Consider the following 15,231-nt stretch of genomic DNA (forward strand, 5'->3'; position numbering starts at 1 on the left):
GCCGGCGTAATACATCTGAGTACTCCAACCCTCCGAGTGGTGCTTGTTTCTTAAGAAACAGCCCAGCCTCTCCTTCACATTCCTAGACCTGTGAGTTATCTTGTTAGACCAGCCCGGTTTTTCCTTCACATCTTGGCTGGCCTGTTGTTTCAGTAACACTTTTACTAAGGTGAGGTTCCATGTTCATTTACCAAAGTAGCCCTACATATAGTTCGTAACTTGGTTTTTTACATAGTCATTTTGATATGGAAAGGTATCTGCTCTATATAGTGATTGTTGACTGAGAAAAATGCACAACCTAAAAGTTGAGAATTATGTTTTATTTGGTGGACTCTTTGAGGACTTCAAGCCCAGGAAACAGCCTCTCAGATAGCTCTGAAGGACTGCTCTGAAGAGGTAAGGGAGAAGCCAGGTTCTATAGGGGTTTTTGCTACAAAGACCGCCTAGTCGGAACATCAAAAGATTACTGTTAAATAAAGAAAACTAGATACCTCAAGTTAATGAATTTAGCTTTTCTACATATGGGAAGATGCAAACGTCTGGGCTTATTGAGATTATTCCTTTGATATGCACCTGGGCTATCTATGGCCAGCATCCTGTGCTTTCCCACCCTGAGTCTCCACGGGGATTGCCTTTGGGGTTAGCTTCAGTGGCTGAGAGCTTGATGGCTGCATTGTTTCCATCCTGAGTCCCCTCAGGGCTCACCGTGGTGGGGTGGGGGCTGCAATGTGATGGTTTGATGACTGCAGCATCCTTTGTTTACTGATACTGCAGGGGATTTTTTTTCATTCACATTATCATCTTTAATGACTTCTTGGCAGAAAAAGTCTGAAATAGAGGTTGTAAAGGGCTGTATTTAGAATCATGTTTCCTGGGTTAACATCCTTTCTTCACTGTTTACTTAATGGAACTTGAACTGATTACTTGAACTCTTCATGCCTCTATTTCCTTACCTGGTAAGTGGAGGTAATAATACACGTGCTTGGTGTGTTGGTTTTCTTGGTTTCCTAGGAATATAATAGATCACCACAAATTTGGCGGCTTCAAGCAACAGAAATTTTTTCTCTCACCATTCTGGAGGCTGGAGGTCTGAAATCAAGGTGTCGGGAGAACCAAACTCCCTCTGGAGATTCTAGGAGAGAATGTTCTCACTTCTTCCAGCTTGTAGGGGCTGCAGGCCTGGCTCTCTTATTCCAGTCTCTGCTTCCATCTTCCCATTGCCTTCTCCTTTGTGTTTCTGTCTGGAACTCCCTCTGCCTGTCTCTTACTATGTCTTTTTTTTTTTAACTTTTTTTTTTCTTGAGTTATAGTCATTTTACAATGTTGTGTCAAATTCCAGTGGAGAGCACAATTTTTCACTTATACATGAACATACATGTATTCATTGTCACATTTTTTTTTGCTGTGAGCTACCATAAGATCTTGTATAGATTTCCCTGTGCTAAACAATATAATCTTGTTTATCTATTCTACATTTTGAAATCCCAGTCTGTCTCTTACTATGTCTTGATTCCCATGTGATTCATAACTGATGTTAGGCTTGAGGGAACAGCTCTTGCCCTGTGGTTGTTGATGTGTGTCTCAAGCAGGCTCTGGCCTTTGGCTCCCAAAAGCATCAATACATATACTCACGTGTTCAATCCTGTAATTCATTTACAACAGTTACAGGATTGCTGTGCCGATACCTGTACAAGAAACAAATGTATTAACAGAGTTCAGGATTCATTTGCAGCTCTAGTCATCACTCAGTCTTGCCCAAGGCTGGGGATACAGTCAAATATTATGTTCATAAATTACTTGGATTAGCTCTTTGTTTTGTTTTTATCTCCTTCACTATGATATAGAATTTGCTTGAAATACAAGTTCATTTGTTTCAGGTTTTTCTTTCCTCTTCCCATCATTGTTGATTTCATTTTGTTTTTTCAATGTGCAGAATTTTAACATGCTTTCCTAAGTCAGAAATATATCAAATATATACTTGGAGAGATGTCACTCCCATTTTTATCCCTTCAACCCTGTACTTCCCCTTATACCTTGTAAGTAACCAGATTTGTTGTTTTCTGTTTTATCTGCCCCGAGTTTCTTTTTGGACATGTATATGTGTGCTTCTTATTTCCCTTTCTTTCTTAGACAAAATATGCTCTTTTGCACTTTGGGAAGCTTCTTTCTTATTGGGAGAGGCAAGAAAGAAAGGATGAGATACCACTTTCACGATTTTCAGAACTCTTTTTAAGTTCTCCTTTCTTGCCCCTCTATGTTTAAAGGGTGAGGACTTGTCATCTGAGTTGGCTGTGAGTTTTAACGTGCATATGTATCACCTAGGATCTTATAAAAAGGCCAGTGTAGTAGGTCTTGGGTGGGGCTAAGGTTATGCATTTCTAATAAGTTCCCAGGTGATGCTCGGGCTGCTAGTCCCGGACCGCACGTTAGTAGCTGGATCCCAGACGGCACGTGGGTGGGACTAGGCTGCACCAGGGGCAGTCTCCCTGGGCTCTCGATGAACTTCAGGCCACACTTTCTGGAATATCTTTTGAGAACCAATATGCATATTTGTCTAAACTGATCTCCGTTGTTCGAAAAAGGAGCATCTCTCCATATGACTGATGCTTCATTTTGGCATGATGGCGATAGTATGCTGGAGGAGATAAACATGAGATACTATTTCCTATTTCAGTGAGATATAAAATATCTTTCTCATTTCCTGCTCCTGTTTCCTTCCTACTACTCTGTCCAATGGTTTCATAGACTGCTTGCTTTTTTCTTTTTTTTTAGTTTTGTTTGTTTTTTGTTTTGTCAAAGAGACTCAAGTCATTGAGCAGGGATGTTAGCCATTAAGCAATGCACCAATTTTGCTCTCAAAGGAAAAAAGTGGGGTGTGGCCTATGGCATGGTGTACTATGACAAAGGGAATGCTGTGTTTTTTTTTCTTGTCTTTTTAAAAAACATATTTTTATTTTATTATTTATTTATTTTATTTTTCCCTTTATTGGAGGCACTGGGGATTGAACCCAGGACCTTGTGCACACCAAGCACATGCCCTACCACTGAGCAATACCCCCAATCCCTGGGAATGCTATTTAAACCCAGGTATGTAGGGTCATCTATGTCCTCCAGTTTCCAGTCTTTGGGAACAGATATGGTAGTTTTTGAGATCCACATTTTCCAGTATTTACACTTCTTCCTTCTCACACAGCCACTCAATTCCTCCTCAGAGCCCTCATCCAGCCGAGGGCACTTCTGGGAGTCCTTGGGGACCCATCTCAGTGGTGCTCAGGTCCAAGTCTGTTCCTGCTCATCTGATTCATTTCTTGGGGGCTGACACCTGCATCTCCCTCCTGGACTTCCTCACGCAAACCCCACTCTCCTCCGTACACAAACAAAACAGAAAGTCATGCGCGTCAGTAAATATCTAGAAGATGTCAACAGCCCGCTCGTCCTGCAAAGAGTTAAACCCCAAATGTCAGTTTGGGCTAGTTGTTCTCTAATTGACTATTATGACATTGAAAAATTGACCATCTCATTTATGTCTAGCTTTAATTGAGGTAGAGCTGTGTCCAGAAATCTATCGAGGGTGGTGTGTTTCATTCTAGGAAGAGCGGCAGTGGTTATCCTGGGCCCATGGCTTCTAATTAGTGAAACTGCTTGGGTTCTTCCCACCTCCCCCAATAAACAGAAAGTCCAATTTATAAGAAGAAGACCCTATGCCTTTTTACTCTGGAAAGAAGCTTAAAAAAACAACCAAACCAAGTCCCCTCTTACTGCATGGGGCTCTTCAGTCCTTCCTGGACAATAGTTATAATTGAAAATGTGTTACATGTAATTTCAACATCATTTAGCACAGCTGTCAATCTGCCAATGCAGAGCCCACAAACTGAGCTTCCGTGGAGACCACATCAGCTTCCTTTTAAACATGTCGTCTGCACAGTTGGCTGGCAGTCACCTGGAAGAGAGCACAGGGGAACTTTGTTTTGTCCCTTTGTTCCTGGCTACTTACCTTCTCATAAAAATGTATATTCAATTTATAGATGCATCAGCATAAGCTTCTCCAGCAAGTGTCAATATTTCCCTGGGAAAGGAAAACAAAATGATGTCTGAACTAGAGCTTTCGTTTTCTGTTCGACTTTGATGTTACTTTTTTATTTGAAGTCCGAGGAGAATAACAAATTGAATTCCTTTTGTCAAAGTGAGACATGGCAAAGGTTGGATAAAAATTCAACTCAGTTTGTAAGTTAGCCAAGGAGAAAAATGCTGCCTTTCACGATTAGAATTCATATAGCCTATATATTGTTAGCAACATTTTTAAGGATTTTTTTTTTCTTTTGAGCAGGGCATGGGGGAATGAGTTTTATGATAGTGTGACTGAGTTGCTGATTGACAGAGTTCATGGATGGCTCTTCTGAAGTGAGAACAATCTAATCCTGGAGTCACAGAACCATCCACAGATGTCACCCTAGGTCTCAGCTGTCAATATGCCATCTTATTTTATTGCCATTTTCTTTTGCTGTTGGCTTTCGTCAGCCATTGTTATTCAAGTAGCTGGACTGAGTTGTAGCATGTTGTGAACACATTTTTTTTCCCATGGGCAAAGTTAAGGACTGATGTTGCATGTCTGTTAAATTCACTTTTAGGGAATTTATCGTTTAAAGATATATCCAGTGACACTTTTTATGCACTAGAGTTACTCATGCCACATAGATCTTGGAGGGTAGGTCAGTTGGAGATTAGGTATCTTTGTCAACCAAAAAACCATTTCTCTTTATTTTTTAATTTCAATTTTTTACCAGTCATCTTTTATTAAGTATTAATTCTCCATCAGAATATGAAAGGATTCAGGGGTGCTGGGCAAAGGTCCTGGTCAGGAGTGCAGGGTGCACCCCCTTCAGTGGTACTTGCATAGACGTTTACGTTTGAGTTCCTTGTAAGAACCATAGTAGTTGAAAAACACGTAAGCTGCCAGCACCACAGAAAGCCCAGCGATGCTCCCTTTCTTCACGTGACGTGCTTCTTGTAATGCTGGTACTAACTTCTTTTAAACCAGCAATGCCTATAGGGGTGAAATCCCGCATCAGTATCCAGCTCGGCAGCCCCCTAATTTGACATTCTGGAGCTTCTTCTCCTTCAGTGGTACGATTGGCATCATCTTGGAGTCCTGGCTGTCTGCTCAGCCAGGCCCCATTTATCTTTAATGTGAAATGATGTGAGAGAATGCAGGGACAAAAAAGGGCTATTTAGGATATCTGCTGAGATTTCATTTCATAGCAATAGGAAAAAACTCTGGGGAGTTTTTGATGTCAGACTGCATCCTTGTGACTCTAAGCCTCAGTGCACATAATTACTGGTGTATAGAAGATCTCTAATTGTTGTGGTGTTAGGAAGGATATGGCCTATGCCAAGGCTGTGGGTGTTGGGGTTCAGGCCTGCCTGGGTATGCCCAGTCCACTGCTGGGATGGGCTGTAAGCTGCTGGCTTTTATGAGTTTATTTGCATGAGGGCGTGCATTTTTGGCTGAAGGAGGAAGGAGGCCATTTTGTGTGAGCTGTGTTGGTGGTGCTGGTGGAGGGTGGGGAGACTGGGGACAAGGGAGAGAGGAGGGTCAGTCCTTGGGCTGGAGCTGACACCAAGAAAGCTGTCTTCAGTGACTGAGCCGCTGGGTCTGAAACAGCGTGGCTTGTACTGTCCCAGCTCTGAGTGTGACCTGGGGGGAAAGTAGCATCTTCCCACTTCTGCGTGAGGTGCACCATGGCTCTGGCACAAGGAGAATGTGTCATCAGGAGGGTGTGATGGCTTTGGAAGCAAGGAAGGTTACACTCAGTGTGGTCTTATGGTGGGCATGGGCAGAGAGGTGGCAGGGAGGAGCTGCTCGTGGAAGGAGATACCAAAGTGGGGCAGGGGTGGGAGAGGAGAAACATGGCTGATGCCATGTGGTGACCACAGCTGACATATTGATTTGTTTCTTTTTTTTTTTAATTGAAGTATAATCAGTTTTTAATGTTGTGTCAATTTCTGGTACACAGCATAATGTTTCAGTCATATACATACATATATTCCTTTTCATATTCTTTTTTGTTATAAGTTACTACAAGATATTGAAATACAGTGCCCTGTTCTATACAGTATAAACTTGTTGTTTATCTATTTTATATATAGTAGTTAGTCTCTGAAAATCTTAAACTCCCAATTTATCCCTTCAGATTGATTTCTAAGTGTGTGTGAGGTGCCCTTGGGAGGCATGGAGACAGAGCTGGGAGAAGCCAGTAGAAGCTTGAGAACTGGAACTAGAAGCTGGAGTTAGTTAGAAGTTAGAGAGTGAGAAACATTAAAATTTGGGTATTAATTATGATTCTGTACCCACAGCCTGGTGAAACTTTGGGAAATTCCAGTTATATTACCCAAGACTTTCTTTTTGCCAACAACTGAACAATGATTAATGCTAGGATTAGTGAGATTTATTCTCTAAGGTGAGTAGCAATCACAAAGGGCCAATAAGAATTATCGTAAGGTGTGTGCCCCCACCTCACATCCTTTGGCTCACCTTTCTACTCTGCTTGTTGCTGTGGCAACCAGCTGTGCTCAGGTGGAACCTGAGGGCACCTCACCTCAACCGCATCATTCATCCATTGCTTTCTGTCCTGGGGCATCTCTGCTGCCATCACCTGGGACACCTGCAGAAATCTGCTCAGTCATTCTGACACAGCCACACACCCAAAAGTTTTAGGAGGGTAAGATCCCAGAGGTAACCCTTGACCAGTGGGTAACGGGAGCATATGGATGAATTCTCCCATCTTCTTTCCCTTGGGGGGACAATTCTGAGATACTTCCTACATGGCTCTTCAGAGTGTTCCCAGTAGGTGAGGACCCCAGTTGCCCAAGAGGGGACTAGCTTGATATTTTGACTTTCCCTCCTTCCCTTTTTCACTCTTCCCAGCCCCTCCACCCACACTTCTGCTCCCAGAAGTCCTTTTCTCAGGCTCCGCTTTTTGGGAGAACCCAGTTGAGGACAGGGAGGAAGACCACGTGCGTTGTCGATTCCCTTACGTTCATATCAGTGACCCACTTGGAAAAGGGGACAGTGGGTAGGGAAAGGGGCGCGTCCAGTTTCCAATTGATAGCAAAAATCTGTTATTGTCAAACTCAGTGAACGTTTAATACACTTCCGTTATGATCTAGGGACTGCTTGTACTTAGAAATTACCAAGACAGACCCCTGACATTAGCTAGTTCACAAGTCATTTGGAGAAGCAAATATGTTCATAACTTAGAAAGTAAAGAGTGCTAAGGAGAGGGTTAGCATGCATTGAGGGTGTAGAGGAAAGAACTGTTAGTTTTGACTGGAAGTGGGAAGGGCTGGGGTCATGGAGGTCTCCAGAGAAGAGAAGGCATTTGATCTGGACCTTGAGAGATGAAAAGGCTATTGAAGATGGTGAATTGAAGAGTTGGAGAAGCTTAAAAAGAATCTTCCTGAAATAGAACTGGGGTGAGCTTTACCGTCCTCCCAGCTTAAGGGGCAGGGGCCTGCAGCCCTCCTTGGCCCTAATTCCTCTCCCTTTTATTTCCATGAATAGTCCTCTCACAACCTGCTTTCTTAGAGGCCTCCTGCATTACCCTTTCTCTTTCTCTTTTTCGTTTGTGCTTTATCGTCTTTTCTATGGGAGAGAGTCAGAGCGCTACTTCCTTCCTTGCCCGTGCTCACTACGGAGGCCTTGTCTCTGGATGCTGGACACTGGGAGGAGGCTTATGGTTCCCAGGAGTCTCTCTTCTGCCAAGAAGCCTTAGTTTCGAAGGGGGTTTTCAGGAGCGATTGATTCACAAGATCGCTGAATGAGATACTCAAGGACAAGTACCTTTACCTGTAAGTGGAGAGTTCACATTTGCAGGCTTACTTCTCTCCTGATTCTGTCTGCACTGCTTATCATCAAGTCTGGGTTCTTATGTCACTGAGGCAATGGTGGACAGGGGTGTGTTACTGTTTTCTTTCTTCTTCTTTCAGGAGGACCAGAGATGCATTTATTTCCTGAAATGTAGAGATCTATGAAGAGCTGTACAATGTGGTCCCAGCAAGGGCAGGCTTGGTGGGAAAGGCAGGTGACTAGAAGGGCAGGACAGTGTCCTCCTCAGTCAGATTCTCTGCTGATAACCTCACTTAGTGACCATCTGCATGGCCGCATCTCTCTGTCTCACTGGCATCCAGATGACACCTTTTTGAGTTTTACTCTCCCAGCAAGGTCCACATCATAGGTGGGCACTGAAGGTTGATGGGGAAGTGGGCATGGTAGTTACCTGTATTGCTGTCTCAGTCCATCTCATCTCTGGCTGCCAGACAAACACTCTTCTCCCTAGATGTACAAAGATGCCCTCCCTAGCATGTTTTATCACACGCATGTCTGGGGAGGCACTTCAGAGGCAATCCAAAGACGTAGTGTGTCAGTCAGGGTACCAAGGGTGAATGGTGATCCTTTCAAAATAATATAGTTTGATAAGGCTCATTTCTAAAAAGACTGTTTATAAAATTGTGGGTGCGAAGAACCACCAAGGATAGTGTAATACCCCAGAGCCTGTGGTGTCAGAGATGTTATCACCTTTTGTTCCAAGGGGATGGAAAGAGGAAATGATTTTTGGAACCTGAAAGAAGAGAATGACAGAGTCACCTGTGTTGAGAAGATCAATGACTTTTAATTGAGGGGCATAGCCAGACTGAAGTGACTGCAGAGAGATATCTGGGGAAACCATGACCTTGCTCTCACTGCTTCTTCACTTGTATCTCCTGTTGGGGCTCTCCACTGGCCAAACCAACCAGAGCCAGAGGGCACACAGTCCTGTTTATATACTGTATACATGTCAGCCTCTGGGCAGAGAGCCGGGTGGAGAAGGGTGGAGAATGGATGTGAGGGAAAATTGGCACAGACACACAGCAACTATACCAAAAGGTGTCTCAGGGTCAGTGTAAGAGTGCTCACCAGTCTCTCCACCTACAGTCCATCAACAGTCCAATGTTGTCCATCCCTCCTGGTTCCTTCGTGACCTTACCTAGCTGTTACTATTCACTGTTCTTCCATCTATGCATTAAAATGAGGTGTGATAAATACTTATTGACGATACTGCTAATCAATCATAGTTCTCTTTTTCACTAAGCTTGGATTTAGTATCAACATCCTTCTTAATACAGTAGTCCAGGCAGCCACCCTCAATCAATTGGCATTGATTCGAGTTGGAAGAAATTTGCCAAACCTCGCCTGTGCAGTCAGTCTACCACTTACCCACTTCATACACAAGAGTGGAGGAAGAACAAAATATGACTGAGACAATTAGAATAAAATGATAAATCTCTTGTTTTAAAAAAATGGAAAAAAAAAAACCCAAGAAGGTACTTTTTCAGTTCTTGCATTCTCTAGCAAAAAAAAAAAAAAAAAAAAAAAAAAAAAGGAATCTTGCATACAGATGGTGGCACAACCCTTGTCTCTAGAATTAGTCATGCATCCACAACTGGCCTGGAAGCCTTTCTCCACTGGTGCCTGAACTTTTTTTTTTTTAACATCTACAGTGGCCTAGACACTGTATTAAGGACATTACATAATTATCTCACTTATTTCTTATAGCAGTCCTCATAGGAAGTTCCTTATTTTCTCCATTGTACAGCTGAGGAAGCTGAGGCTTAGTAAAATTAGATTATTTGCCCAAAGTGATGAGTGACTGGTAGAGATGACACTCAGACTCAAATCTTTCTGACCCCAGAGCCTATGTTCTTTACCTTCCGGTGGTATGACTTATCCTTCAATGTTCTCTTTTCTTTGGCAAACAAGTCTGCTGGCTGGAGAACCAGTGAGGTCCCCCTCTCCAGTCCCTCACCCTCCCCCAGCTTAATAAAAGCAGTTGACTTCTTCCTGGTTCTCTAGTAAGAAAATTCTGCTGCGCTTATGCCTGTAGCCCTTGTATCTTACATGCATATGTGTAAAGGGCTTGGGGAATCACACATTGTATCACAATTTCACCAGCTCCAGCTCCCAACAGAACCTTGAGGAACTTCCTACAGTGGGCAGCGAGGCAGCAGGCTGGCATCCTCCCACCCTATATAGGAAGGAGGTTGGCCACAACATAGATAGGTAAAGTGTTAGATAAAGTAAAGAAAGCCAAGACTTCCTCTGGTTAAGCTTTATTTAACAGCTGTCCAGTGAGATAGCCGGTGAATTTTATGTGTCAAGCATTATGCTAGGTGCTGGGAGTATTAGGTATCAAGGTGCTTAAAGACATCAGAAAAATCCAGAGTTCCACAGAACACATTTTCCAATGCCATTTTCTCTCTTAGGGCAAGGTTAAGTTCATTCAGGAACCCCACCCACATTCATCAACCTTGGGCTGAAGGAACCAGTTTCCCCATTCTTCTCATCAGCAACTTTTGGCTGGGATCTGTTTTGAAGGGGATCTGCTCCAGCCACTTCTGTATCAAAGCACTTGGCTGGGTCCTGCTCATGTTGATTATATCCTGCTTGATTGCTGCTTTCCTAGTGTGGGAGGGTATCAGCCATGGGAGGCTGGAGAGGGATCTGAGGAGGTGAGCTGCCCAACTGGAAGAAGACGCGAAGAGCCGACATAGAGTAAAACAGCACTTTATTGCAGTACAAGTGGGTGGCGTGTGCAGGTGTACACACTTGTCCTTTTATAATGCCCACACATGCGTTTTGTTCATAATGCTGACTCATGCTGTTGGCACACGCGTATTGTTCACAATGCTGACTCATGCTACTAGTGCATGTGTACATTTACTTGTTACCTCATACACATGCAAGTTGCTGATGAGAAGAATGGGGAACTGGTTCCTTCAGCCCAAGGTTGATGAATGTGGGTGGGGTTCCTGAATGAACTTAACCTTTGACCTGGGTCCCACGGCCTACTCACTTCAGACTGCCGACATAGGGTCTTCAACGTCTCTCCCAAGCACTGAATATAATATACTGAAAAAACGTACACACTGAGGAATCAAGGGTCCTGAGTTTGGACCTCAGTTCTGCTGTTTACTTCCTGTGTTCTTCTGGGCAAGCCACTTTCCCTCTCTGGGCTTTATACTTTTAGATGACAATAGCTTCTACAACCTATGGTTTTGTGGTTCTCATAGACGCTCATACATTTTTCTGGAACCAGGCTATGTCAGGCGTTTTAGCAACATCCATTTCTCTTGATAGGGGGAGTCTTTTGGGGGTTGCTCTGGCTATTTACAGCTTTATTGCCTCCAGATGGGCCAGCCAATGCAGCATTTATTTCACTCCTTTCTGCTCCAAGTGTGGTCTGTGGACCGGTAGCATTGACATCACCTGGGAGCTTATTTACACGGCAGAATCTCAGACCTGAACCAGACTTGCTGAATTAGAAGCTTCATTTTTAAAAGACCCCCAGGTGATTGGTACTAACATTAAAGCTTGAGAAGCATGAAGCCCGAGACACACGAGAATCTTGATTCCCATAGCAATTAAATCAGAATCACAGTGGTAGAATTCTGAGCCCTCAGGTGCTCAGGTGAAGTTCAGCGTGCAGCTAGAGTTGAGAGTCTCTGACTAGCCACACACAGAGTGGACGTCTGTGTCTTTGTGCAGAATGTGAGATAGAAGGTGGACCTCTAATTCAGCTGGGGAAGGATCAGGGCAGAGAAAGCCTTCTGGAGGTAAGGTCTGAGCAGCTTGGGGAACATGGGAAGTCAGCTAGGCTGAGAGGAGCTGAAGGGCACTGACCGCAGGGAGGGAACTGCTGGTCGGTGTGGCTGGAGCATGGGGGTGGGGGGTGCTGCCGGAGATGAGGCAGGGGCCACCTCTGCCATGCTTGGGAGTTTGTACTTCATCTCGGGGACTTTGGGGGTCGGGTGGGGCAATAGCTGAAAAGATTGTTTAAAGCAGAGAATAATGTAATTAGATTTGTGTTTTAGGAAGCTCTCCCTTCCAGTAGGTGCAGCAGCTTGGAGGAGAATGAAAGCAGAGAGAACACTCTGGGGACTATTTCAAATAAGAAATAGACTAATGTTAGTGTCAGGAAGGATGGCAAGGAAGAGAGAAATTGAGAGATACTTAGTTGTTGACTAATTTTACAAAAAAAGACAATGAGGGAGGAGTTTCAAATGAGCCCAAGGTTTCCGGTGTGATGGTCCGGGGGATGGTTCACCAAGGTAAGATTTAAAGTATAGCAGAAAGAACAGGTTTGGGATGGGAGTAAAGAAAAGGGGAAAAGAGAAGATGCGAGTGGCTTTGACCTGTTAAAGCAGCCTGTGAGAACTGTATGAACTATAGACGTCCAGGAAGTAGTTGGAGATCAAAATTCAGAAGAATGGTCTGGCCTAGAGATGTAGACTTGAGAATTATTAATAAATTTAAAAAGTAGTCAATTACACATATTTGGATTTATAGGAAATCTTCCAAGGAGAAGGTAAAAAGAATCAGGAAAGGAGAGGGCCTTGTGTGGGATGTCAATCATCTGAAGATCCGATGAAGAAAGAGGTGGCATTTGCAGACTGCAGAACTAGCCAGAGAGGTAAGTACAAAAACAGAGGGGAGGGTGTCATAGGCGCCAGAGGAAAGAGCAGCAAAGGGTGGTGCGCAGAAATCAGGAAGGATAAGGGGTAAAAATATTTCCTGGACTTGCGAGTCAGGTCATCCTCAAGACAGTGAGACTTCGTGATTAGTGGTGGTATTAGAGAGGCATTATTAGTGTGCCAGACGTAGGTTCTCCCTGTGATACTTAGTGGCTTGCCTTCAAGCAAATAACTTTTCATTTCAACAAATATTTCTTGAATGCCTGGTTTATGCTAGGCACCACGGCTCTAAAGATCAATAAATGTAGGACCCTGGCCTCTAGGAATTCCCTGCACCTCAGTCAGTTTTTCCAGTGCAGGGACGGAGCCCTCTATCTCCCGCACTGTCCTCAGGTTGGCCGAAGACAGGTCCACAGATGCAGCCACTTATTTTTTGAGCCCCTATGATGTGCTGGGAACTGTGCCAACTGCTTAGGATGCAAATACACGTTTATTGTGTGCACTGATTCTCTGACCTTCTGGAGTTCTTTGTCTGGTGGGTGAGGTAGATGGATAAATAGTTAAACTCTACTACTAAGTCGTAAGTACTCTAACAGAAGTTTCAAGATGATATCATAGGGAGAACATTCACTGAGCTTCTAATACACGCCTACGTAACCTAGTAGTGTGTCTTACTTGTTGTGCTTCTGCTTGGAAAATCGGCTCCTGTTTGTGAACGAACAGAGACTATGGGATTGCAGGACCCAACCACGTGGAAGTAGGCTGCCTGCAAGTGGCTGTTGCCTAGTTAGGGACTGGGGTTACATTCCTTTAGCGTCATTGGAACAGCTTCACGTAGAGACATTCTACAGAGTAAGATGGAGGGAAGGTGGTTATCAGGAACAGGTGGCTAAGGTTTCATTGTTTCATCACAACATTTCAAGTTACTTCTTTGGGAAACAGACCTCCTTTGCTCAAACTGAAGTTGGGGGAGATGGGAACTAACTGGTGGTTAAGTGTGTAGACTCCAGGCTCTATGGAGCAGGTATTGGTATGAAGATGGCAGGGGTGGGACAGACTCGGACTGAATAGCTTGGCTGTTGGTAATGAGCTTCAATCACAGGTGTTTTTCTCTTTGTGGGTATCTGGGGGAGAATCCTACTGGGTGAAAGTCACTCTGAATATTTCAGACTGAACAGCCTTTGAGTGGTTTGGAAAGCCAGACCTGCATTTTGGGGAGTTTGGAGGTTGTTTCTAGGTTTTCCTTGGTGGGGTGGGATGACCGGCTGGGGAATCCATGATCTTCTCTGCCATGTACGAAGCACCAAGCCTGCAGGTTGAAATAGCATCATATGATTATCTTTATAGTCATATATTTCCTTGAGGGAGAGGATGAGATTCATTCAATGCTACGTCAAAGCACAAATTTGGAAGGCAATTCGATCAAACACATAGCATGTTGACAAAAGTCCTTTTTGTGTATCTGGAGATCAGAGGTAAATATGACACTTACTCCACTCTCAAGAAAAACAGCCTGATCGAGGAGATGACATAAAAAACAAGAAGTCTAGTCCAATGAATGCATAAGGTATTCCGGAAACCTAAGAGAGCAGTTGACTCTTCTGCAGGATGTGTTTGGGGAGGAGGTAGTCATAGGAAGCACAGAGAGGAGGTGGCACTAGTGCTGGCCCTGAATGATGAGCAGAGCCTCCCAGCAAATGGCAGCCCTGAGAAGGACTGTAACAGAGGGTGTGAGAACTGGTGCTGCCCAAGTAGCCTGAAGTGGGCAGCTTTGGTTCGGGAGTTTAATCCTAAGAAATACACTCGATATTCAGAGGCCTGAACTTGGGCTGTTGGACTAGAAGAGACCTCCTTGGGGTCATGCATCCCAGCCTCTCAGAGAATAGTAAGGAAACTAGTTGAGTTTCCGAGAGTGGGGGATACAAACTCGCTACGGGGTCTTGGGCCTGTGCTGGGACTTGAAGCCATCCTTCATTTCCAGTGCTTTCCCCAGTATAGTCACTGCCCTTAGCCTCTCTCCTACATCTTCAATCCTTATCATTACTCATGCAAGAAGGGAGGAAAGATTTAGAATAAATCCTAATGTTCGTGGACCAGTAATACTGTTGGCAAAGTAGGACTGGGCCAAACCTGCCCTCTTAAGCCAGTGATACTGCACATAGAATCCAAAGCTGATTTCAGCTCACTGTGGTTACTGTCAGGAGGATTCTGCTCAGTGAGATCCAATTCAAGACATGTATGTATGTATTTATTTTTGAATCCATATTATGTGCAAGGCCCAAAGGAAGTCAGATCCTCCATTTCAGGAGTAGCATGGAAGCTGCTGTGATTTCACATCTGTGTTGGGCAGCCTGGACCACTCTAAGTGTGCCTTGTGCCACTGTCCAACCCAGAAGGATGCTTATCACAATATACTTAGTTTGTAGAAGCATATGCTCAACATATCTTTAAATTTCTGTAAAGCAAATGTGCATTTAATAATGATAGACTTTTCTGGGTGCCTGGCTGATCTTAAAGGGGGTCTGTCCACACCGGGTGCTGTGTCAGATGCTGTGAGTGGCACAGAGCATTTCGGACAGAGCTTGTGGTGGGTCTCTTGTCCATCTCTGGGGCACTGTCAAGCAGTGGCCCCCGGATTTTCATCAAGTGTAGGTCATGTTCCCCACACCACCTTTGCTGAACATGCAGGGGTTAGTACCATTTGGTCTTTTAAAGGGCTGACGT

At 44.1% G+C, this 15,231-nt stretch overlaps 1 non-coding gene and 1 pseudogene across 1 annotated transcript; both read right to left on the bottom strand.

Annotated features, from left to right (window-relative positions):
* Positions 1-2,987: 2,987 nt before the first annotated feature.
* TRNAT-GGU (transfer RNA threonine (anticodon GGU)) lies at positions 2,988-3,059 on the bottom strand. The gene has a single exon. It is a non-coding gene; the product is annotated as a tRNA-Thr (tRNA).
* A 1,820-nt stretch (positions 3,060-4,879) lies between these two features.
* LOC105077068 (ATP synthase F(0) complex subunit f, mitochondrial pseudogene) lies at positions 4,880-5,140 on the bottom strand (annotated as a pseudogene).
* Between the last annotated feature and the right edge of the window lie 10,091 nt (positions 5,141-15,231).

Source organism: Camelus bactrianus, chromosome 6 (genome assembly GCF_048773025.1).
Source record: "Camelus bactrianus isolate YW-2024 breed Bactrian camel chromosome 6, ASM4877302v1, whole genome shotgun sequence".
NCBI lineage: Eukaryota > Metazoa > Chordata > Mammalia > Artiodactyla > Camelidae > Camelus > Camelus bactrianus.